We start from the raw sequence: 27,611 nt of genomic DNA, 5'->3' as shown, positions 1-27,611 counted from the left end.
GCTACACTTGTGTTCCTCTTCCCCCAACTGCTGTTGGTAGCTTCTTTATTTTGTCACTTTTTTGGGTATTTAATGATGTTACCTGGACAATAGCTGAGAAATATAAGTCTTCTGTATTCTCCTTATCAACAAGACACACAGAAATATACTTTGAGTGTTGCATAGAGGAAAGGTTCTCCAGTGTAGGAAGGTACAGGCGATGGTGTTGAAAGTTCTGCTTGTTTTGGACAAAACGTTGAAGATCCATACAAAACACAACCTTAGATCCTGAATTCTTCCCTCTTCATTTTCCGTTTAAACCATAAACATTCCTCTTGGGCCTCACTCACAATCATGTACATAGATTTTTCTTCATTGTCCATTTATCAATGTTTCATGAGCGAAGCCTCCTGCCAGCTGTTGTGGACAGAGAGATGAGGACAACAAAGTCTCTGCCCTTGAGACACTCAGAGTCTTGTTGAGATGTGAATTAAAATGATTAATCAATTCAAGAATATTGAATTTCTCCAAAAGCTACTGTGGGGAAAAAGATAATTACCCAAAGTCTTTAAATTTGTTACTCACTTTAATTGATTTAATTAGGTAAAAGTCATGGAATTATAATGTTGAATGGATCCCAGAAGGCATTTATTTTTTTAACTTTTATTTAATGAATATAAATTTCCAAAGTACGACTTATGGATTACAATGGCTTCCCCCCCATAATGTCCCTCCCACCCACAACCCTCCCCTTTCCCACTCCCTCTCCCCTTCCATTCACATCAAGATTCATTTTCGATTCTTTTATATACAGAAGATCAGTTTAGCATACATTAAATAAGGATTTCAACAGTTTGCTCCCACACAGAAACATAAAGTGAAAAATAATAGATGATTTTTTAAATGATGATGAAATCAGATCAGACCTATTGTCATGTTTAATCCCAGTGAGAGTCAAGTTGGGAATTGATAATTTCTTTTTTTTTTTTTTACAGAAGATCAGTTTAGTATACATTAAGTAAAGCTTTCAACAGTTTGCACCCCCATAGAAACACAAAGTGAAATATACTGTTTGAGTACTCGTTATAGCATTAAATCTCAATGTACAGCACATTAAGGACAGAGATCCTACATGAGGAGTAAGTGCACAGTGACTCCTGTTGTTGACTTTACCAATTGACACTCCTGTTTATGGCATCAGTAATCTCCCTATGCTCCAGTCATGAGTTTCCAAGGCTATGGAAGCCTTTTGAGTTCTCCAACTCTTATCTTGTTTAAACAAGGTCATAGTCAAAGTGGAGGTTCTCTCCTCCCTTCAGAGAAAGGTACCTCCTTCTTTGAAGACCTGTTCTTTCCACTGGGGTCTCACTCACAGAGATCTTTCAATTAGGTTTTTTTTGTTTGTTTGTTTGTTTTGCCAGTGTCTCAGCTTTCCATGCCTGAAATACTCTCATGGGCTTTTCAGCCAGATCCGAATGCCTTTAGGGCTGGTTCTGAGGCCAGAGTGCTGTTTAGGACATCTGCCATTCTATGGGTCTGCTGTGTATCCCGCTTCCCATGTTGGATCGCTCTCCCCTTTATTTATTCTATCGGTTAGTATTAGCAGGCACTAGACTTGTTTATGTGCTCCCTTTGACTCTTAGTCCTTTCATTATGATCAATTGTGAACTGAAATTGATCACTTGGAATAGTGAGATGGCATTGGTACATGCCACCTTGATAGGATTGAATTGGAATCCCCTGGTATGTTTCTAACTCTGCCATTTGGGACAAGTCAGCTTGAGCATGTCCCAAATTGTACATCTCTTCCCTCTCTTATTCCCACTCTTATATTTAACAGAGATCACATTCCAGTTAAATTTCAACACTTAAGAATAACTGTGTACTAATTACAGAATTAAACCAGTCATATTAAGTAGAACAGACAAAAAAAATACGAAGAGGGATAACATATTAAGTTGTTCATTAACATCAGGACTATGCTGATCAAGTCACCATTTCTCATAGTGTCCATTTCACTTCAACAGGTTTCCTTTTTGGTGTTCAGTCAGTTGTCACGAATCAGGGAGAACATATGATATTTGTCCCTTTGGGACTGGCTTATTTCACTCAGCATGATGTGTTCCAGATTCCTCCATTTTGTTGCAAATGACTGGATTTCATTGTTTCTTACTGTGGTATAGTATTCTAAAGAATACATATCCCATAATTTCTTTATCCAGTCTACCGTTGATGGGCATGTAGGTTGGTTCCAGGTCTTAGCTATTGTGAATTGAACTGCAGTAAACATTAGGGTGCAGACCGCTTTTTTTGTTTGCCAATTTCATTTCCTTTGGGTAAATTCCAAGGAGTGGGATGGCTGGGTTGAATGGTAGGGTTCTATTCAGGTTTCTGAGGAATCTCCAGACTGACTTCCATAGTGGCTTGACCAGTTTGCATTCCCACCAACAGTGGGTTAGTGTCCCTTTTTCCCCACATCCTCACCAGCATCTGTTGTTGGTAGATTTCTGAATGTGAGCCACACTAACCGGGGTGAGGTGAAACCTCATTGTGGTTTTGATTTGCATTTCCCTGATTGCTAGTGATCTTGAACATTTTTTCATGTGTCTGTTGGCCATTTGGATTTCCTCTTTTGAAAAATGTCTATTGAGGTCCTTGGCCCATCTCTTAAGTGGGTTGTTTGTTTTGTTTCTTGATCTCTTTGTATATTTTGGTTATTAACCCTTTATCTGTGGCATAGTTTGCAAATATTTTTTCCCATTCTGTCGGTTGTCTCTTCACTCTCCCGACTGTTTCTTTTGCAGTACAGAAACGTCTCAATTTGATGCAATCCCAATAGTTGATTTTGGCTTTGACTGCCTGTGCCTCCAGGGTCTTTTCCAGAAACTCTTTTCCTGTGCCAATATCTTGAAGGGTTTCTCCAATGTTCTCTAATAACTTAATGGTGTCAGGTCATAGATTTAGGTCTTTAATCCATGTAGAGTGGATTTTTGTGTAAGGTGTAAGGTAGGGGTCTTGCTTCATGCTTCTGCACATGGAAATCCAGTTTTCCCAGCACCATTTATTGAATAGATTGTCCTTGCTCCAGGAATTGGTTTTAGATCCTTGATCAAATATAAGTTGGCTGTAGGTGTTTGGGTTGATTTCTGGTGTTCCAATTCTGTTCCATTGGCCTATCCATCTGTTTCTGTACCAGTACCATGCTGTTTTGATTACAACTGCCCTGTAGTATGTCCTGAAATCTGGTATTGTGATGCCTCCAGCTTTGTTTTTGTTGTACAAGATTGCTTTAGCTATTCGAGGTCTCTTGTGCCTCCATATGAATTTCAGCATCATTTTTTTCTAGATCTGAAAAGAAAAGAATGTCTTTGGTATCTTGATTGGGATTGCATTGAATCTATAAATTGCTTTTGGGAGAATGGACATTTTGATGATGTTGGTTCTTCCAATCCATGAGCATGGAAGATTTTTCCATTTTTTGGTATCCTCTTCTATTTCTTTCTTTAAGATTTTGTAATTCTCATCGTAGAGATCTTTAACGTCCTTTGTGGCTATTGTGAATGGGATTGATCTTAGCAGTTCTTTCTCAGCCATGGCATTGCTTGTGTATACAAAGGCTGTTGATTTTTGTGCATTGATTTTATATCCTGCCGCTTTGCCAAATTCCTCTATGAGTTCCAATAGTCTCTTAGTAGAGTTCTTTGGATCCTCTAAGTAAAGAATCATATCGTCTGTAAAGAGGGATAGTTTGAGTTCTTCCTTCTCAATTTGTTTTCCTTTAATTTCTTTTTCTTGTCTGATGGCTCTGGCTACAACTTCCAGAACTATGTTAAATAGCAGTGGTGAGAGTGGGCATCCCTGCCTGGTGCCAGATCTCAGTGGAAATGCTTCCAACTTTTCCACATTCAATAGGATGCTGGCCGTGGGTTTTTCATAGATTGCTTTGATTATATTGAGGAATGTTCCTTTTAGACCCAGTTTGCTTAGAGTTTTCATCATGAAAGGGTGTTGTATTTTATCAAATGCTTTCTCTCCATTTATTGAGATAATCATATGGTTTTTCTTCTGCAGTCTGGTGCAAAGGTGACACCCTCAGGTTATGCGTGGTAAATCTCTCTCTTTTTATTTATTTGTTTATTTTATTTTTTTATTCAGGAGGTAAGTAATGCCGCACAGCTGAGCAGAATTGATGGTTTAGCTTCCGATCTCTGGCTTCCACCCAGAGTCTGCGTGGGCTCAGTTTCTCCTGCGGACTCCCACTGGGTTGCCTAGGCTACTGAATTGTAGCACCTCAGTTCCTTAGCTCTCCCCTGTTGTTATGTATATCCAGAGTGGGTCCTGCTCTTTGTCTCTTACTTGCCTTTGCAAGGTTGGAGGAGAGAGAAACTTGTCTGTACCAGTACCCGCCCCTTTTTTTTTCCTTCTCTCCTGTGGTCAGTCTGGTGAACTTTCCCGTTCCCCTCTAGATTCTGGCCACCGTTTACCCGCCAATGTCTCCAGTTACTGAGCTCACCTCCCCTTCCAGCGCCGATATTTGGACTCGGAGCCCTGGGCGTCCCTGCTCTCCCCGCTGGTCGTCTGTGTCACATCCACTCCCCTTCCCACACTGGCGCGCAGACCCTGCGTCTCCCGTGGCTTGGCTTCTGCGCAGTGGGCAACCTTGCTCTCCCCATAGGTCCTCCGAGTCACAGCCACTAGATCCGGAAGAGTTTCTTCTGCAATTTTTTCCTGATCCTTTTTCTGAGGCTACCGTATCTCCACTTTTATTAAACTAAATTTTCCCAGACTATCGGTGCACACCCTCACTATTCTGCCATCTTGGTTTTATAAATCATAAAGTAAAAAATAAGAACTCTTGCTGCCGGCATTGTGGCTTAGCTGGTAAAGCCGCCACCTGTTATACCAGCATCTTATATGGATGCTCATTGGAAGCTACACTTCCAATCCAGCTCTCTGCTAATGCACTTGGGAGGGCAGCACAAGATAGCCCAAGTGCTTGGGCTCCTGCACCCACGTGGGACAGCCAGAAGAGGCTCCTGGCTCCTGGCTTTGGCCTGGCACCGAATGGCTATTGTGGCCATTTGAGGAGTGAAGTATTGTATGAAAGATCTCTCTCTTTCTCTTTCTCTCCCTCTCATTCTGTAACTCTGTCTTTAAAATAAATAAAATGTGTGTTTTTTTTTGACAGGCAGAGTGGACAGTGAGAGAGAGAGACAGAGAGAAAGGTCTTCCTTTTGCCATTGGTTCACCCTCCAATGGCCACCAAGGCCGGCGTGCTGTGGCCGGCGCACTGTGCTGATCCAAAGGCAGAAGCCAGGTGCTTCTCCTGGTCTCCCATGGGGTGCAGGGCCCAAGCACTTGGGGCAACCTCCACTGCACTGCCTGGCCACAGCAGAGAGCTGGCCTGGAAGAGGGGCAACCGGGACAGAATCTGGTGCCCCGACCGGGACTAGAACCCGGTGTGCCGGCGCTACGGCTCAATAGGCTAATCCTCCACAGCGCCGGCCAGTAAAATGTTTTAAAAAGGAACCTTTAACCATTCAAAGAAATCCTCAAGGAGAAAGAAAAAGAATCTTGCAGACCCACAGTACACACTGTCCTAAAGCCTTGACTGAAATTCTTGTTGAAGTTTGCTGATAAAGTGTTCGTCAGTAATGACACATACTGACTTGTGTGAAATGAGCTCATAGATATTCTTGAAACTATGTAAAAATCACTTCTGCTAGTTTTTACACATTGTGCTTGTTATGTTCCTGAGCTACTCTAGAGCTGTTGGGGTAGATACGTTATTACTGGCAAAGTGGTCACACTGCACAGTTCCCATGGGCACCGTGACACTCTGTGAGTGGCATTCCCAGGGCTAGTGCTGTGCACACCTGGGAGGCTTTGCCCACAGGTGGTGTGCTGTCTGCACAATGTCTGCATGATGGTTCTCCCTTCATTTAGATGGCTGGTAGGGTTTCATTAGTACACAATCCCTCAACTTGTGACTTTTCAATATTGCTCACTCACATGTTTTTGAGTCCCCTTGTGTGGGGGGGGACAATCGGGGCCCTGAGGGGTTGCCCACTTTTCTAGAGACAAGGACAGGCCTAACCTTGCCTCTTGGAACTTTCTCTGAGTTATAAACCTCTTAGAGCTATTATAAAATCTTGGGCTATTTTATTTAATGGTGTATCTTTAAGCAGAGGTATCTTATAAACATAGTGCAGCAATAATAAACTTATTTTCATTATTTTTTTTTTATTAAGGATGAGGGAGCAAAGCATTGCTGGTTAGTGTACCTGGTGCTTAATGTGGAATCTGGAGGTAGAGATGGTGTTTTCTTACTTATAAAGTTCATAATTTCCAGCTATTGCCAAGAGTTAAACACTAGAATTAGGTCTAGGCTGTGGTTCTAGCTGATATGCCTCTGTTTTAAATTTCATCACGCAGCTGCTTGGCATCAAGATTTCCAGCTTTCCAAAGCTGGCCACAAATTTGAAGCAAGCGTCTAAACCAGTTGTTAGAGGAAAAGATAGAGCAGTGGTAACGATGATGCTACATGAATTATTTGTGTGATATCTGACATCTTATCACCTAGTTGAACTACCTTTTTGTTTTCTTGTTTTCTGCAATAAAAATCATTCAGACTTACCAAAATTATACATTTTCATTCCTCCCACATATGAGACAATCTATTTTCTGAGTCATTGGGCCTCTAAAATTCTGTGGGAATGGGCTAGTATTTTTTTTTATTTTTTTTTTGGACAGGCAGAGTGGACAGTGAGAGAGAGAGACAGAGAGAAAGGTCTTCCTTTGCCATTGGTTCACCCTCCAATGGCCGCCATGGCCAGTGCGCTGTGGCCAGCACACTGCGCTGATCCGATGGCAGGAGCCAGGTACTTATCCTGGTCTCCCATGGGGTGCAGGACCCAAGCACATGGGCTATCCTCCCTGGTCACAGCAGAGAGCTGGCCTGGAAGAGGGGCAACCGGGACAGAATCTGGCGCCCCGACCGGGACTAGAACCTGGAGTGCCAGCGCCGCAAGGTGGAGGATTAGCCTAGTGAGCCGTGGTGCCGGCTATGGGCTAGTATTGTGGTGCAATGGGTTAAGCCACCAGTTCTAATGCCAGCATCCCATACTTGTTTTCCTTCTGTAATCCAGTATTTGAAAAACAACCTCCACTCCCAATGCATGAGTCCTATAAAAGCAATTTCACATCATTTGAATGCACCTAAAGAGAAAAACTCTGTCAAATTTTATATCAAATGGTGGAATAAATTCCAAGACAAAAGTGAAACAAACAACTGACCTGTGGCTCCACTGCACTTGAGCCTGATCTCCCTGCCTACTTGGGACAGACAGCAGGAGCTCAGGAGAGGCCTGGAGCCACAGATCCTGTGCAAGCCTGCACAGGCTTGGTCTGAATCAGAGTTGATGTATGACATTGAATACTGAGTTTATAAAAAGGGTACTCAGTGCTGCTGTTTCCCTTTTCTCTTCTTGGTGTCCAGCATTGTGGAGTTCTTTGTTGGAACATGTGCTGGGCCTTGGCACTAAGCCTTAGAACAAGGAGGTGAACAGCCAAGAGCAACACCTGCAGGAAGGGCCGGGCTGCTGGTGTTGGAGGAGTGGCAGTGGATTTAACAGGAGCCTCAGTTTTGTCCATCCTCGCCTGGTGAGTCTTCTTGAAATGTTTGTGCATATCACATGCCGACCCTGGCCACAGACGGGGGACACTCAGGCCTTCAGGAGCCAGGAGAAAGGAAGAATAAATTGTGCATTATATTGAATGTTATGAATTGAATACTATATATATTATAAATTTTATTATATTTTATAAATTTCATATCATATGTTCTACATAGATTTTAAATTCTATATTGTAAAACGTATATGTGCTAAGAGGTATCACCTATGGTTCCAGAAGGAATTAGCCTACCTGACTGAATTCTGATGCCAGGATGGGTGAAACAGCAGGTGAGTCATCTTCTTTTGGGTGAGCGATTTAGATGCCCAGCAACTCTGTTTATTTTCAGGATTCTTGTGTTATTTTCTGAATTTATAGTTCTACTTAGTGGATAGAAGCTGGGAAAATGTATCTGGTCATCCAGCAAGGAAGTTCCTGCTCACAGACTTTGCTTCCTGGTTTCCCTAATTTACTAAGATAGTTTATCTCAGTTTGCATTGAAGGTTCTCCAATACAGCAGTAATAGTATTGACTGGGAAACCCAAAACAATGACTTAATAGATGTCCTTCCCCCACTGAATTCTAATCCTGTCTCTGTGATATCCAGTGTTTCCCTAATTTTATGAAAAAGTTCCTGAGGAATATATTGTTATATTGTGATGAATACAGTTATATGTGGAGACATATCATGTAAAATTTACATAGCCCAATCATATTAATGCATTAACTAGGCATATGGGGACTATGTGTATCATCAGAGGCAGCTAGATCCGAGGATGGCACCAAAATTTTGAGAGGGAAGCATTACTTCCTAAGTATATTTGTTGCAGTAATAAAACTATAAGATTCTGAATAACTCAATACAGGATCTTCTTACTTCTAAGTTAGATTTTGAAATATTGAAATCATTTGGATTATGATATTTTAGACCATTATTAAGTCTGAGAGGGGAGGGGCATTGTTTCTGCACAGTATCCACAATGGTTGCCATATAATTGGTTCTAAAACTTGATGAAATGAAATCCCTATTTGTCCCTGTGTTTCAAACAACACAAGATTTCAAAATCCATAGGCATTGTGTTTTGTGATTTGGTTCTTACAGTATGTGATGAATATGCGATGCTTTGGCTTTTCACTTTCATGTCTCTCAATTCAGTCCTATTTTCCACACCTTTACTCCTGTGACTACCATACAACTTTATCATCTACCACAAGAATCCTAGGCTAGCAACTACTAGTGAACTACTAATAAGTTAAAATATAGAAACTTTCTGGGAAAATTCCAAAATTAGAGTGGTTTATGCCAAACATCTTAAGATGCTTTTCCTTTGTTTAACTAAAATCAGATCTATGGGGGAAAACTAGATGGAGAGTTAGCTACACACAATGCCTTTGTTTCACCTATATACAATTTTGTTTGTGAGTTATGTAGGCCTCAATAATTATGAATGGGAAAACTAAAACTGTGATTTGCAGTTCAATATTGCAAATATTTTAGTTTTCTACTGAAGTGCTGTAGTGAGAGAACTTGGAGTCCAGGAAATCCTTCAAAGAATTGGTATATGTATAGTTTTAAGAGTGCCACTTTCAAAGACATTTAAAGTTTGTAAACATTTTCTTATATATCACGTTAAATTTAAAATTGTTATTCAACAAACACTGATCTCTAAGTCATTGGTAACCCCTCCTACACTAATCAAGCACCTTGCTTGATTTTCCCACCTGATAACTGTGGAAGACCACATGTGAGTGTCAAATGGGGAAAGAAAGATTTTTTTTTAGATTTATTTATGTATTTGAAAGGCAGAGCTACAGAGAGGCAGAGGCAGAGAAGGGGAGGAGGAGGGGGATGGGGATGGGGATGGGGAGGGGGAGAGGGAGAGGGAGAGGCAGAGGGAGAGAGGGCTCTTCCATCTGCTGGTTCACTCCCCAGATGGCTGCAATGGCCAGAGCTGAGCTGATATGGAGCCAGGAGCTTCTTCTGGGTCTCCCACGTGAGTGCAAGGGCCCAACACTTGGGCCATCTTCCACTTTTCTAGGCCATAGCAGAGAGCCTGATAGGAAGTGGAGCAATGGGGACTCAAACCAGTGCTCTTATTAGATGCTGGCACTGCAGGCAGAGGCTTTACATGCTATGCCACAGTGCCGTCCCCAAGAAATATTCTTGTGGTAGACTAATGTTCATGGGCTATAGCCCTCTGCTCTGTGCAGGTAGAATTTTAATAATTCTTGCAGACCACTAAATGTTTGAAGTTCATAGAGATAACATGATCAATGTAATGGGACCCACAGTTTTCCAGTGAAATACTTCATGATATCTATCTACTGGGGTCCTGCCATTTAGGGTTCTAAAGCAACCTGATTAGTGAAGACATCACCACCTATTGATCCAGTGAAGCAAGTCCAGAGGGAGCACCTCTGACCCTGGCAAAGGCTCCACCCCTGGTGACTAAGATGCTGTAGACCTGTGCTGCAGCTCACTCCATGGGGAAGGCCCTGCCATACTGCTGTGAGCATCCTGGTTTAATATTTTGGTATTGTTGTGTTTTGGTTTGTTCTTCAACTTAAATACATGGTATCTCCATTTGGTTAATACATTTCAACTTCCAGTTTTCACAGCTAAATTTCTCTTTTTATGATTTTTATTTATATAAAATTGAACAAATATCATGTATTTCATATACACAGATTGAGGAGTGTAGTGATACTTCCCAACTTACTCTCCTCCCCCCAGCATCCTGCCCTCCTTCCTCTTTCCTTTCTTGTGATTATAAAATAAACTGAAAGAATGTCTTTGTGAACATTAAAAGAAAGTCTAAATTCTAAACCTTGACTGAACTAACTACACACTGTGTAGCTCCTAATAGGAACTGAAAGTGCAGATTGTGTTGTTTAAAAATTGTCATGCATTTAAATATGGAAAGCCTAGGAATTTAGATTGAGTTTAAGTGAGACACTACCATGGTGCCTCCCCAAACATGTGCTCTCTAAACATAATGTGCCCACACCCAACTATTGCTTTGAACCAAGGGACATAGTGAGTCAGTGAGAGCTCAAACTGTGCATGAGCCCCCTGGCTCCAAGCCCCAGCACTTGCCCCATCTTCCTGTCAGACTTCATTTATGAAGCACAAATTCAAGTGAAATCCAGTAGGAATTTGGACAGCAGGGAGTGTACTCTCTTGAGTTGGGTCCAGTTGCAGTGTCACTGGTCACATACTGATGAAGCAGGCCCTGCATTTTCAGTTCCATAGTGTAATTGGGCGAATTCTCAACCTGCCTGTAATATGTGACTATGTTACATGCACATAGGGATGTACACCCATCGGTGGGAGAATAGCATGTAGGAATTTATAATTCTCATTTCTCATTTCACTTTCCTGGTCTCCTTCAGATACACTTCCCTTCATTTTCTATTTCTGACTTTTCAGTTTGAGAGAGGTGGGGTGACAATGTAATTTGTAACTTGGATATTGTCTTAAATATTCTCTTGATAGAATTCCCACATCTCTATTTTCAAAGATATAAATCTCCTGAAGTTTAGTTTAGTCAAGTTCATGAATTTTTTTTAAAGATTTATTTATTTGAATGTCAGAGTTACACAGAGAGAGAAGGAGAGGCACTCTTCAGTTGGCCACAACAGCTGGGACTCTGCCAATGTGAAGCTAGGAGTCAGGAGCTTCTTCTGGGTCTCTCACACAGGTGCAGGGGCCCGAGGACTTGGGCAGTCTTCTACTGCTTTCCCAGGCTATAGCAGAGAGCTGGATTGGAAGTGGAGTAGCCGGGACTTGAACCGGTGCCAATATGGGATGCCGCCACTGCATTTGGTGGCCACACTTGTTACGTCACTGTGCCGACTCCAATCATGAATGTTTTAAAAATTATTTCTGTCCCATGAAGTCTACCAAATCCTCACAATATTAACCTAAGTTGCTTAATTTATTTGCGTTTTGAGTATAGGAACCTATTTTTGCATGTTTTATTTTTCCGCACTTATTACAGTATAAATGAGGAATAAAAATGTATATAGTCAAGGCACACAATGTGTTTTTTGATATGAGTCTGATCTTTATATTGCATTTTCACACAAACCTTTTGATTCCCCTGGTACTTACAATACACTAGGAAAGGATTAGTACAATGAAGCTACTTAACAAATTTATCACTCTTATAGTGTTTTAAAAATTTTCAAAATTTTATTTATGTATTTTACCAGAAAACTTTTATTTAATGTATGCATACTTTATGCATTCAATAAATACAACTTTAGCAGCATAGTAATTCTTCCTACCATAACCGCCCTCTCACTTACATGCCTATCTTTTTTTTTTTTTTTAAGAATACTGACCTAGGAAATTACAAGTACAGAATACAGTGTGAACTTGTTACCTGGTGTACATATTAGATTTTAAAACCTTATCATAATAACTATAAATGTGATTTTTAAAGATTTATTTGAAAAGGGGAGAGAAGGAGAAAAAAGAGAGTAACACAAAGAAAGAGAGGAGAGAGGATGAGGGATATCTCATGCATTGTTTCACCCCTCAAATATCCGCAGTGGCAGGGCTGAGCAGGGAGGAAGTCAGGAGCCAGGACATTTTTCCAGATCTCCCACCTTGGCACAGGGGCCCAAGTTGTTGGTTCATCTTCTTGTGCTTTCCCAGGCATATTAGCAGGGAGGTGAATGAGAAGTGGAACAGCTGGGACTCAGTCTGGTGCCCATAAGGGATACTGGCAGTCCAGTTGGAGGCACAAGCTTCTACACCCCAGCTGCAGCCCCATAACCATATATTTGTATCATTTGCCTAATATCTCTTCATTTTCCTGCTCCCAGTGCATCACAAACACCATCCTGCTCTCTGACTGTGTTAGTTTGACTTTTGTATATTCCACACATAAGTGTGCTCATGTAGTATTTCTTATTTCTGTGTCTTGTTTCACTCATTGTAATGTCCTATAGTTGCATACTTTCAGATACATCTTGTGACAAGTAGTAGCATTTCCTTTCTTTTTAAGGTTTGGTGAGGATGCCACTGTGTGTGTATCCCATTTTTCCTTATGCACCCATCAACAAACATTTGGGTTATTTCCATATCGTGGAATTGTGAATGATGCTGAAGTGAATGTGGGGGTGTACACAGTTCTTTGAGATGGTGATTTTCTTTTGGATTCATGGCCAATAAAAGTTGTTCCTTTTTAAATTTTATGTGAGGAACTTCCATATGACATTTCATAATTTACATTCCCTCCAATAATGTGTATTCTGTTTTCTCTACATTGTGCCCAATATTTGTTATCTTTTAACTTTTTAATAGTAGCCATTTAATAGATATATGATAATAACCATTGTCATCTTGATTTGCATTTTGCTGATGATAGCAATGTTCAGAACTTTTTCACATATCCACTGGGTACCTTGTATGTCTTTGTTGGAAAACATTGATTCAGTCCTTTGTCCATTTTTAATTGTATTCTTTGCTTCTTAGTGGTGTGCATTCCTTGTAGTACTCCCTTGATCACACATATGGTTTGCTAATATTTTCTCCTATTCATTGGTTTGCCTTTTCATTTCATTGATCTTTGCTTTACTAGTAAAAACTTACTAGTTTGTTGTAATTTTATTTTCTTATATTTGCTTTTGCTCTCTTTGCTGTAGTGGTAATACATAAGCAACCACTCTTGAGGCTAATGTCAAGGAATTTTTTATTTTATAAGTTGTAAAGTGTTCCTATTTTCTGTGTGGACTTTCAGTTCGAGTTGATTTTAATATGTGGTGTCACAATGATACAGTTTCAGTTTTGGACTTGTGGATATCCAGGTTGCTTCTGCCTCAGATGTGGGCCTTTATGTCCAGTGACTTCATGTTTTGCAACCCAAGTGGGCCAGGGTTCTCAGTGTCTTCAGTTGGATCCATTAAACCAGATGCTCTGGCTGGAGTTGAGCAGGAGCTTGGCAGAAGCTGGCAGAGGCCAGGTTGATGTTTACCTTCTGGCTCATGGTCTGAGTCCTGTGCCTCAGTCCTAGCTGTAGTGCTCTGATGTTCTGTGCTATCTGTGGTTCTAGGTCCCTGGGTGACAGTGGGCCTTATGGCACACTGGGGTTGTTAAATGTACACTCAGCATACCCAAGTACCCTCATCTCAAGCAGAAACACACTGAATATCCACATATGTATCTGAAGCTGTATTATGATATACCTCATATGCAGGAGGAGACAGTGGGCTGGTTGAAGTTAGGGAGCATATGTGAGGCAGACAGGGAAGCATGTGTGGTGATGGGGGAGTAGGAGACCATGCAGTGATGGAGTCCAGACAGGGGACTGTGGCCTCCTCCTCTGGAAGCCAGGGCTATATGAGGGTATGTTAGAAAGTTTTTTGAAGGGTAGACATTCGGCACAGTGGGAAAGACAATGCTCAGGGTACCAGTGGCAGCCAGTGATGGCTTAAGTAGTTGGATTCTTGCTACCACATTGGAGACCATCTCCCAGCTTCAGCCTGAGTCAGATCAGCCCTGAGTATGGTGGGCATTGAACTACTAGACGGGTGGATCCCTCTCTCTCTCTTGCTCTCTCTCTCTCTCTTCCTCCCTCCCCCTCATTGTTTCTCTGTGTTTTGCTTTTGAAACCAATTGCAATATTAAAACTAGGTGGAAAAATGGATACGGATGATTACCCCAGGAGCAGTAAATTACTGAGTAATTTCCTAGAATCATACAGGTGGATGTGTGTAGCTCACAGTGATCCATTATATCTGTTATTAGAAAATGAAATAAAGGAGCTCTAGGCTCTGTCCATAAAATAATGTCAAAAGATAAATGTAGACTTGCTCAGTATAAATTTTATATGAGTATTGAAATGTCACACTAGCCCATAAATATGTACAACTCTTGTTGATAAAATTTAAGTAAAAATGCCAACATGTTACTAGGTGTATAAAGTTAAGGGGTTTTAAATGATTAATTTCACAACTAATATTATGGTACTTGAAAATGATTAATTAATAAAAGCAAAAACATAACCTGTAAATAACTGAACTGTTCTTTCTTGTTATGCTCAGTCAAAAGGCTACTATGCTTTATTTTAAGTTGGATATTTATTTTAGATTATTTAATTAAGAAAAATGGTAGTATTTTTTCATGTGGATTTGGAACTGAATAGCGTCAGAGCAATACAATGAATATAAGATAAGCTTTTTTTTCATATTTGAGATTTTTTTGGTTGTTGGGATTGACTACAGAGGCATTTCAATTTGTGCATATTCTTAACAAACCAAAAATTTAAAAATTAAGTCAGGTATTCAGATGCCTCCAAGTTGATTTTTTTTTTATTTTTGCTCAGGATCACTTTGGCTGTTCTTGATCTTTTGTGATTTCTTGTGTATTTTAGGATTATTTTCTCATTCTGTAAAAAATGTTATTGGTATTAATAGGAATTTCATTTAATTTGTAGATTTTTTAGGTAATATAGGTATTTTAATTATACTAATTCTTCCAATCCATGAGCCTAGTTATATTTTTCCATTTTATGTGTCCTGGATGATTTATTTCTTCAAAGTTTTAGAATTTTCATTGTAGATATCTTCCCCCTGGTTGGTTACATTTATTCCTAAATATTTTATTTTTGTCCCTATTGTGTGTGGGATTAATTTTTAGATTTCATTTTTGTCAAGTTTGTTGTTAGCATATAAAAAAGCTACTGTTTTTTGTATGTTAATTTTATAACTGTAACTTGACTGAATTGGTTTTTCATCTTGAACCATTTTTCAGTGGAGTGTTTAGATTTTCCCATGCACAACATCATGTATTCTACAATGTTGTTGAATTCAGTTATTTTTAACAGTTGTGTTGAGGAATATTTCATGTTATAAATATACGAGCATGTCAAAAAGGCTTAAAGTTTACCTGTGGAAAATTTCTCTGTAGTTTGCCATACGGTCATTAGAATAGTCCCTGGTAGACTTGTGGACTAACATTGCTAATGGAGTGCGTGGGTTCACCCACTGGTTTATCACTGCTTTCTGTGTCCCCCCACAGACTCCCAGTGAGACGGTGAGGCTTCTTAAGGGAAGGCCTATACTCAAGGTTGTGTGCTGAGTGTTGCTGGCAGCAGCATAAAAGTAACATCTTATGGGATCATTTGAGACATTTGTACCTCCACCTGGGTGATGCAGAGTCTTGTGTGCTGTGGGATGGTGAGTCTGGATGTACCAGATGACTGCTGGCTGCCCCTCACATGCTGCCAGGCACCACCAGGATATGGTTAAGAAAGTAGCTGCCTCCTCTGCACCTGTCTCAGATAGTGAAGTGCCGTATCTCAGACACCGGGGAAGTCCACACAGAGGTACACACCTTGCTGAGGATGGAGACACAGAGCCTGCTCAAAGCCTGGACAGGGACACATTGAGAAGGGCAACCTTGCTGTGTTCCTGACAGGAAGTAGTCTACAAATCACTGGGCAACAGACTTGGCAGCTGGCAGCTCTCACTGAACTGCTTCAAGATCCTGTAAAACTGGTCTGGAAAGCACAAACAGATGGCATCATGTTAGCACAGTGGGTAAATATGATCTGTCCCTTTTTCTACTGCAATGGGTGCAGCAGGAGCCACTTTATATCAACAGATTGTGTACAATTAAGAAGAAAACAGAGCTACAGAGGCTCTTAAGCATTCTTCAGCAAGTATGCGCAGCCACCACCTGTGAATGGCAAAGCTGCCCCTAGGACAGTCCCAAACAACCTACCTTGGACCCCATGGATTTATTTATTCACTTACTTAAGCATTATTCATTATGTTTCATTGAAAGACAAAAAAAACCCACAAATTTCCCATTAATTGGATCATACCACTTGAGTGGCAAGGGCCTAAGTATCTGAGCCATCCTCTGTTGTTTTCCAGGGTATGCATAAGTTGTAACCTGGATTTGATTGTGAGACCATGTATTGATCCTAGATACTCTGTAATAGGACACTGGCACCAAAAATGATGTCTTTCCTTGCTATGCCAAACACAATATTGAAGTCTTTATATTCTAATTTATTAGAATGGCAGTGTGAGATACAGAAAGATGTTTCCATCTGTTGGCCTCACCCCCAAAGCCTGCAAACATTATGGCAGGGCTAGGCCAAAGTCAGAAGCCAAGAACTCTATCCAGTTCTCTCACATTGGTGGAAGAGACCTAAGTAACTGACCCAATGCCTCCTATCCATCAGAGTGTACATTAGCAGGAAACTGCACTGCAAGAAGATTGTACTGAAATCCAGGCACTCTGATATGTGGTGTGGGTAACCCAAATGGCATCTTAATCTGTCATGATTCCTTGGCCATTGTTATATTTTAATGTTTTTTATTTGAAATAAAAACATTATTGAGGGAAAGACATAGAGATATCATTGAATCCACTACCTCACTCTCCAAATGGCTGCAACAGCTACAGATTAGCCAAGGTGAAGCCAGGAGCAGGAACCCCATCTTCTTTTCCTACATGGGTTGCAGAGGCCTGAGATCTTCACCCTTCATCCACTGTCTTTCCATGCACCTTAGGAGGAAGCTGGACTGGAAGCATAGTAGTTGGGCCATGACCTAGCAATACAATATGAAATGAAGCATAGTTAGCTGAAGCCTTACCTCCTGTGCCACAACATCAGCATTCCCATTGTTATTTATAAGAGCAGTCCCACCACAGGACCAACCAAAACTCTGGCCCTGTTGGCAGCAACTTCAGAAGTTAATCAAGCTGCACAAACCTTCAGCACCCTGGGAAATACCAAGGTAAACACATACAGTGCTCACAGCCAGAGTTCACTTCAACATTTCCCTGCAATCCAGAGCTATGTAATTAGATGTAGTGCTCTCTCTCTGGCTTCCTCTGATCCATTATGAACATAATGGGACCTATTCTGGCCATCAACAACAAAGACAACAGCTTATGCAGGCTGCACTGCTGCCTACTGGCTCATTTCAGGCAAGTCTCATTAGTTTCTCCAGAACCTCTGGACACCACTGAGGCCCTTCTAGACAGAGAGAAGACCACAATACATTCCACAATGGTAGGCTTCTTGTGCATGCTAGGGCTAAGCAGTCATCCCAGGCATTTTTATGGATGACAACCACCATGTATTAGGGTCACATTATAGAGCCTTATGGATCATTGGGCACTAACTCCTATGGCATTGTGATCTTTCCCAGTATAGTGCATCAGTCACACAATATTCATTGACAGACTATGAAGAGGACATGCCCTTGGGTCGACTGCCATGGTCAGCATTAAGACAGGACCCGACCTCTTCCCATGAGTCCTTGTGTTGCTTCTGCCCACCTCTCGGCTATCATTTCTGTTCCTTGGCACAGACAGCATAAGACTTCCTTTTTTTTTTTTTTTTTTTTTTGCCAGGCAGAGTGGACAGTGAGAGAGACAGAGAGAAAGGTCTTCCTTTTGCCCTTGGTTCACCCTCCAATGGCCACTGTGGCTGGCACACTGCAGCCGGCGCACCACACTGATCCAATGGCAGAAGCCAGGTACTTATCCTGGTCTCCCATGGGGTGCAGAGCCCAAGGACTTGGGCCATCCTCCACTGCACTCCCTGGCCACAGCAGAGAGCTGGCCTGGAAGAGGAGCAACCGGGACAGAATCCGGCACCCCGACCAGGACTAGAACCCGGTGTGCCGGCGCCGCAAGGCAGAGGATTAACCTAGTGAGCTGTGGTGCCGGCCTAAGACTTACGTTCTTCACCTAGATCAACCCCAAGTCTTTTGTACTGATGTGGCATACTTACCTAGAGCCTGAACACTTAACACACACACCTCCCTATATTATCAAAACCCTAAAATAGCCACTCAAGCAGGAGAAGTGGGGAATTGACATAGCTGTTCATGACATAGTGGAAGTATACTCTAAAATACACTGAGTCATCTATTAACTCACCCATCAAGCACCTTCTCAAAGCTGGAGGATAGTAATGGAGGCATCCTGAAGATTGCCATCACCTCAAGAATGCCATGCCTTGCTTTGAATTTGCCTTACTTGATATTATCAGACTGCCTCTCATTAATTTTTTCTGTTATTGGTGTGGCAAGCACTTTCTTGTGTCCTGTGGAGATTTGGCACAATTAACTTTTTAATTTGAAGGTCAACATGCACCTTTATGAGACTTCCAGTGGGCTGCCTCTATGGTCCTCCAGTGGCTCATGGTCTGTGTTAACAGGATCTGGCTGGCCTTCAGTTGTCATCTAGCATCCATCTGTGACACTATGTTGAGGACATCATTTCAGCTGATAATCAAGAGGAGTAGGAATGTAGGAAAAATGGGCCTTGAACATCAGCAACTGACATTTGGATCCAGTGGGTGTGGACCTTAGTCCCATACAAGTTGATAACTTGGAACCTCAAATTTTTGGTCTATATTTTGAAAAAGGGATTCAGAAAAATTCCTCAACAAATCCACATGTATCTCCTTTTCCTCGGTGATTCAGTTTCAACCAAGGAAGCTCATCACATTTTACTTCCTGATAACACCAACTTCCTCACCTCTAGTGAACCCTAAGACCCAGCTATCTCACCAGTCACCCACAAGGATGCACCTTGGTCAGGCATACTTCCGAAGAAAAAGCTAAGGATCACTCTATGGATAGTTTTTGGTTGTAAGGGTCACATGGGTAAAGGACTTAAAATTAGTTTTGAGCTTTTAGTGACACTATTGTTTGACTCACAGAGAGTTTGGACTACCTCATTTAGCATCATGAGCTGGGTCCTGGTCTCCAGCCTCTGAGAATCTCTTGTTAAACGGAAGTGGTATTTTCAGAGACCAAACAAACCCACACCCTGAGGAGTCTGTCTGCTGGATGAGGATGTCAGCCTCTGACACTTTGTCTATTTGTTGAGCCCCCATCAGTCATCTCACATCAGATACCTCCTTCCAGATACCAAGGTAGTATCATGTATCTCAACGGGCAGAAGTTGTGATCACCCTATTGGTTTTTGAGCAGTCCACCAACACTCAAGGCCATCTTGAAATTCACATGTCCACCAATTCTTGGGACATCACCAATTGCTAGTGGCCTTTGTGTGGCCTCAAACTGGACAATCTATACCCTTACATTGGAGTGCCTCCTTTGGTGGGACACTGTTGATACCTGTGCTTCTGGCCTAACCTCACTGACCAACTCTTAGCTATTTTGATTGCCAAAATTCTACTGCCTTTTAATGTAGCAAAACTACACTATATATTATCTACATCCTTGCTTTCATAGTGGAGTCACCCAGGCTTATATGATTTGGGACATCATAGGCCTATCAACTTGGATGTCAGCTTGTAGCTTTCCTATTGTATCCAAGTCAGTTGTGGAAATGCCCCAGGAATGCCTGCAGTACAGACAAAACTGTCATTCCTCTTTCTCTCATGGTTGCATTTGGAGTGGTGACTCTTCACATGCGACATGGCAGGTGGATTTTACAGACCTGCTGTAGCAAATGTCTGGTGCTTACTGTTGTGTAAGCCTACACCAGACTTCTCCTTGCTTCTTTGTTCATGGCTGAAAAATTTCATCAGATTCTAAGTATTTCATCGCTGGTGCATTAAACATGGGACCAAAAGTATCTGAAATACTTAGTTACTGTTCATTTGGTATATACACAGTTATGGAGTTTCCAGATCATGTGAAGGTTATGTTTTTTTTTGAAAATTGAAAGTAACAATAATTGTACATACTTAAGGGCTACTGTGTGATATTTCGGTACATGTCTACAGTGTGTCCTGATTAAAAATGGGATGATCAATATCTCCCTTTGTCAGTACTTATGATTGAAGACTTGGAATGTCTTCTATATGCCCATACAACACATACTCAGTTATTGTGAGCTATCCTCTCCATTATTCTGTGCAACATTAGGAAGTTATTCCTTTGATCTAACTCTGATTTGGTACCCATCATCCAAACTCCTTGAATTTTCCCTCCAACATCTCACATCCTTTATTAATCATTATGTATTCAGATTGGTGTTTTTTAAAGATTTATTTATTTTTATTTTAAAGGCAGAGCTACAGAGAGAGGGAGAGACAAAGAGATGTTTTCCTTCTGCTCATTCACTACCAAATGGCTGTAACAACTGCAGCTAGCAAATTCAAAGCCAGGAGCCAGAAACTTTTTCTGGGTCTCCCACAGTGGATGCAGGTGTCCAAGAATTTGGGCCATCTTCCACTGCTTTCTCAACCCATAACCAGAGAGCTGGTTCAGAAGAGGAGCAGCAGGGACATGAACCACTACCCGCATGGGATACTAGCACCACAGGAAGAACCTTTACCTACCATGCCACAGCGCTGGCCACGGATTATTTTTTTAGTTTGTGTTTGTAAGGGAGGGGGTACAGTACTTTTCTTTCTGTGTCTGGATTGTTTTCACTTCAAGTTCCATACATCTTGCTTCAAGTGACAGGATTTTATTCTTTGTAAATGGCTGGATAGTATTCTATTTTGTGTGTATACAACAAACTCTTGACCCCTTCATCTGATGAACTCTCAGCTCATTTTGTTTGCCAAGATCCAGTTCCCTTTTAGTGAGACAAAAATGCAGTCTACTTTATCTGAATCCCTGCCCTCATGGTGGAGACTGTGGTACCAGAATGAGTTTCTTCTCCCAGGCATATCTGATTTGGGGACATCTTATGCCTGTCAATTTGGATTTCTGATTGTCGTTTTCCTGTTCCATCCAACTCAGTTGGAAATGTACCCCCAGGGATGTCTGCTTTGCAGACAAAACTTACATAACTTTTTTTTTTTGACAGGTAGAGTGGACAGTGAGAGAGACAGACAGAGAGAAAGGTCTTCCTTTTCTGTTGGTTCACCTCCCAATGGCCGCTGTGGCCGGCGCACCACACTGATTCGAAGCCAGGAGCCAGGTGCTTCTCCTGGTCTCCCATGGGGTGCAGGGCCCAAGGACTTGGGCCATCCTCCACTGCACTCCTGGGCCACAGCAGAGAGCTAGACTGGAAGAGCAGCAACCAGGACAGAATCCGGTGCCCCGACTTGGACTAGAACCCAGGGTGCTGGTGCTGCAGGTGGAGGATTAGCCTGTTGAGCCGTGGCACCGGCTATACCATACCTTTTTCTCCCATGGTGACATTTGAAGAGGTGATTACTCTCACATGCCAACTGGCATGTGGATTTTATTGCTCTGCTGTTGCAAGAGGCAAGTGATTATTGTTGATGGCCACACCAGATGCTCCTTGCTTTTTCCTTCATGGCTGAAAATGTGCTTCAAAACATGGGACTGTAGATACATGAACTAATTAGTTCTTTTCTATGGGATGTGTACCTAGTGTTGGTGTTGCTGGTTCATGGTATGGTTCTATTTTCTGAAAATTTTGACATTAACAATAATTTCATATACTTAAGGGCTACAGTATGATATCTCAGTGCATGTCTGCAGTGTGTCCGGGTGAAAAATGGGATAATCAACATTTCCCTTTCTTTGTCAATATTTTATGACTGAAGGCTTGGAATTTCTTCTGTATGTTCATATAATACATATTAGGTTATTGTGAGCTATCTCCTCACTGTGCTGTGTAACAGTAGGAATGTATTCCTTTCATCTAACTCTGATTCTGTCCCCATCATCAAAACTCCCTTCATCCCCCAATGTCTGCCATCCTTTATTAATCATTATGCATTCAGGTTTTTAGCTTGCATATGTGAAGATGTGCAGGTTTTATTTGTCTTTCTGTGTCTAGCCTTTTTCACTTAACATGATATCCTCCAGTTGCATACATTTTGCTGCAAAGGACAGGATTTTATTTTTAAATAGCTGAACAGTAGTCCATTTAGTTTATACACAACAAATTCTTGATCTCTTTATCTGATGATGGATATGTTTGTTGATTCCATATCTTGGCCATTGTTAACGGTGCTGCAGTAATCACGGTGGTGCAGGTGTCTCTTAGATACATGATTTCATGTCTTTTGGATACATACTGAGTATTGAGATTGTTGAGTCATATGGCAGTTCCAATCTTTGTTTTTTAAGAAATCTCCACAATATTGTCCGCAGTGGTTGTACTTATTTGGATTCCCACACCCAGTATATGAGAGTTCTCCTTTCTCCCTATCCTTGCTAGAATTTTTTACTTTTTTTTATTATATGCATTCTAGCATTATGAGGTGATATCTCTTTGAGGTTTTGATTTGCATTTCTTTTTTATTTAATTTTTTTATTTTTCAAAATAAATCTAAATTTCCAAAGTACAGCTTATGGATTACAATGGCTTCCCCCCATAACCTCCCTCCCACCCGCAACCCTCCCATCTCCAGCTCCCTCTCCCATTCCACTCACATTGAGATTCATTTTCAATTATCTTTATATACAAAAGATCAATTTAGCATATATTTAGTAAAGATTTCAACAACTTGCACCCACACAGAAACACAAAGTATAAAATACTGTTTGAGTACTAGTTATAGCATTAATTCACATTGTGCAACATATTAAGGACAGAGATCCTACATGAGGAGTAAGTGCACAGTGACTCCTCTTGTTGACTTAACAAATTGACACTCTTGTTTATGGCGTCAGTAATCTCCCTAGGCTCTTGTCATGAGTTGACAAGGCTATGGAAGCCTTTTGAGTTCGCCGACTCCGATCTTATTTAGACAAGGTCATAGTCAAAGTGGAACTTCTCTCCTCCCTTCAGAGAAAGGTACCTCCTTCTTTGATGGCCCATTCTTTCTACTGGGATCTCACTCGCAGAGATCTTTCATTTAGATTTTTTTTTCCAGAGTGTCTTGGCTTTCCATGCCTAAATTACCCTCATGGGCTCTTCAGCCAGATCCGAATGCCTTAAGGGCTGATTCTGAGGCCAGAGTGCTGTTTAGGACATCTGCCATCTGCCATTCTGAGTCTGCTGTGTATCCCACTTCCCATGTTGGATCATCCTCTCCCTTTTTAATTCTATCACTTAGTATTAGCAGACGTTAGTCTTGTTTATGTGATCCCTTTGAATCTTAGACCTATCATTATGATCAATTGTGAACTGAAACTGATCACTTGGACTAGTGAGATTGCATTGGTACATGCCACCTTGATGGGATTAAATTGGAATCTCCTTAATCGAAAATGAATCTTGATGTGAATGGAAGGGGAGAGGGAGTGGGAAAGGGGAGGGTTGTGGGTGGGAGGGATGGTATGGGGGGAAGCCATTGTAATCCATAAGTCGTACTTTGGAAATTTATATTCATTAAATAAAAGTTAAAAAAAAAATTGGAATCTTCTGGCATGTTTCTAACTCTACCATTTGGGGCAAGTCTGACTGAGCATGTCCCAAATTGTACATCTCCTCCCTCTCTTATTCCCACTCTTATATTTAACAGAGATCACTTTTCAGTTAAATTTAAACACCTAAGAATAATTGTGTGTTAATTACAGAGTTCAACCAATAGTATTAAGTAGAACAAAAAATACTAAAAGGGATAAAGTATTAAGTTGTTCATCAACAGTGATGACAAGGGTGATCAAGTTACTGTTTCTCATAGTGTCCATTTCACTTCAACAGGTTTCCTTTTCGATTTCTTTTTTAAAAGTTTTTTTTTATTTATTTGAGAGGCAAAGTTACAGACAGGGAGCTACACAAAGGTCTTCCACACACTGGTTCAGTCCCAAGATGTCCGCAGTGGTGAGAGCTGAGCCCATCCAAAACCAGGAACCAGGAGTTTCTTCCAGGTCTCCCACGTGGTTGCAGGGACCCAAGCATTTCAGCCATCTTCCACTGATTTCCCAGGTCATATGCAAAGAGCTAGATCAGAAGAAGGCAGCCAGGACATGAACCAGTGCCCATGTGGGATGCCAGCCTTGCAAGCGTAGGCTTAGCCTAATATGCCACAGTGTGGGCCCCTATTTTCATTTCTCTGATGGCTAGTAATAGTTTTTTTTCATATATTTGTTGGTCATTTGTATTTTTTCTTTTAAGAATTGTCTTTTAGGCCCCTTTTGCCCATTTCTTAACTTCATTGGATGCTTGATTTTGAGTTTTTTGAGTTCCTGATATTTTCTGAATATTAATCCTTTGTTGGATAAGTAACTTGAAAGTATTTTATCTCTTTCCATTGGTTGTTTATTCACTCTATTACTGTTTTCTTTGCTGTACAGAAACTTCAGTGTTTGATGTAGTCCCATTCATCTAGTTTTACTTTTGCTGCCTGAACTTCTGGGGTTTTAACCAAAAAGTCATTGCCTCTACCTCTTATAAGAGATGTCTCCCTATATTTTATTCCAGCAATTCCATATTTTCAGGTCTCAGATTTAGGTCTTTGATCCATCCGAGTTGATTTTTATATGTGGTGAAAAGTAGGCATTTAATTTCATTCTTCTATATGTGTATATCTAGTATTGTCAGCACCACTTATTGAAAAGACTGTGGGATTTTCATCAAAAATCAGTTAGCTGTTATATATGTATGTTTGTATTTATGTATTTTTTTCTCTGTTTTCACTGATCTTTGTATCCATCTTCATGCCAATTTCATCCTATTTTAATTACTATACCTTTGTAAAATCAGGTATTGTTGTACCCCCAGCTTTATATTTGTGTGTGTGTGTGTGTGTGTGTGTGTGTGTGTAGGATCACTTTGGCTGCTCTTGGTCTTCTGTGGTTCCATATGAATGTTAGAATTTTTTTCTGACTGTATAAAGAATGTCATAGGTAATTTGAATCTTTAGATTTTCTAGAGAATATGAACATTTTAATGTTAATTCTTCTAATTCATGAACAGGAGATGTCTACACTTTCATATGTCCTTGATTTATTTCATCAGTGCTTTATAATTTTATTGTGATCTTTCGCTTATTTGGTTAAATTTATTACTAAGTATTTAATTTTTGTAGCATTGTGAATTTAGGTTTCTTTTTTCCCGTTTCATACATTTTATTTAGGATATACAAATTTCATGTATTTTATATATACAGATTCAGGAAGGTTGTGATACTTTCCACTCTACCCTCCATCCTGCCCATATTCCCACCCATCTTCCTCTTCACTCTCCTATTCCCATTCTTACTTTTTACAAAGATATTAAACTTACCTTTACAGAGGATCATTATTGGTGTGTAAGAATGCAACTTTTTTGTACATTGATTTTGTATCCTGTGACTTATTAGTTTATCACTCCCAACTGTCTTCTCAAAAAACAGATATTTTGACTTCCTCCTTCCCAATTTTCATCCTTTATTTCTTTACTTCACCTGAGTACTCTTGTGAGTACCCCGGATACTACTATATTGACTAAGAATGGTTTATGTGGAGTTCTTATCTTGTTCCAAAACTCATGGGAAATGTTTTAAGCTTTTTCCATTCAGTATGATATTGGCTATCATTTTATCATATAGCTTTGATAATTTTGATCTATGTTTCTCCTGTACCTTGTCAGTTGAATTTTTGTTTTTATCATGAAGGGATGTTGAATCTTTGTGATGGAAGCATTCTCTGCATCTATTAGATAGAAACATCTATGAGATGTTCCTTTGTTTTTTGTTGTTCATTCTGCTGATGTGATTTCACTGATTTTTCATATATGCTGAACCACACTTGCATTCCTGTGATAAAACCCACTTTATCATATTGCATGTTGTATATATATATACATACACAGTTTCACTAGAAGAAAGCATGCTTTCCTTGGTTGTTTCTACACAACAAGCAGTAGCTTTCTGCATGTTCTTATATTCTGAATCTTCTCTGATAGGACTGCTGGCCAGAATCAGTAAAGTGTCATTAGGTTTGTGTATTTGTTTTATTACATGCTGTCTTTCTGTGACCTTGGGAAATGTCTTCAACTTTCTGGGATTGAAAAAGCATAGGTAGTGAGTTCAAGCATTCTTATTTCTAGGCTGTGAGTCTCTGGAAATGTTATGAAGTCTTAGTTAGGTTGCACTATTTGTGCAACTCTTCAAGTCTAAAATGATTCTTATAAAAAGTTTAGAAGCATGCAGTTTTTATGAGTCAACATACATAAAAATGAAACCCCCACATTATCAGATTTTTTTCTGTGTTCATTTTTTATAAAATACCTATTTTCAACTTAAGTTGAAGGGGTGAAATGTTCTAAGTTTAGAGTCTGTTTATCATAAAAGTCATGACTTTTGTTTGTTCAAACTAGGGAGATAGTCTTTGTAGCTAATCTCGGGTGACAGACACCAAGTTGGCATTATATTCCCAGTTAAATTAAGAGCTCCTTCAATTTCCTGATTAGTAGTATATTCATAATCAATGGCACACAGTTGAATGTTTTATTTTTATTTTATTTATTCATTTTTTGACAGGCAGAGTGGACAGTGAGAGAGAGAGACAGAGAGAAAGGTCTTCCTTTGCTGTTGGTTCACCCTCCAATGGCTGCCATGGCCAGCGTGCTGCGGCCGGTGCACCACACTGCTCCAAAGGCAGGAGCCAGGTGCCTATCCTGGTCTCCCATGGGGTGCAGGGCTCAAGCACTTGGGCCATCCTCCACTGTACTCCCGGGCCACAGCAGAGAGCTGGCCTGGAAGAGGGGCAACTGGGACAGAATCCAGAGCCTCGACCGGGACTAGAACCCGGTGTGCCGGCGCCACAAGGTGGAGAATTAGCCTATTGAGCCGTGGCACCAGCAAATGTTTTAGATTTATTTATTTGAAAGGTGGAGTTACAGAGAGGGAGAAGCAGAAAAAGAATCTTTCCATCAGTTGGTTCACTCCCCAGATGGCTGTAATGGCCAGACATGGGCCAGGCTGAAGCCGGAAGCCAGGAGCTTCATGTGGGTCTCCAACATGGGTGCAGGGGCCCAAGAACTTGGGCCCATCTTCCATTGCCCTCCTAGATGCATTAGAAATGAGCTGGATCAGAAGTGGAACAGCCAGAACTTGAACTGCCACCCAGCTGGGATGCCGGCACTCCAGATGGTGGCTTAACTGACTACATCACAGCATAGGTGCCACACAGTTGAATTTTTAATT

Source organism: Oryctolagus cuniculus, chromosome 19 (assembly GCF_964237555.1).
Source record: "Oryctolagus cuniculus chromosome 19, mOryCun1.1, whole genome shotgun sequence".
NCBI lineage: Eukaryota > Metazoa > Chordata > Mammalia > Lagomorpha > Leporidae > Oryctolagus > Oryctolagus cuniculus.
Note: the sequence above shows the minus strand (reverse complement) of the source record.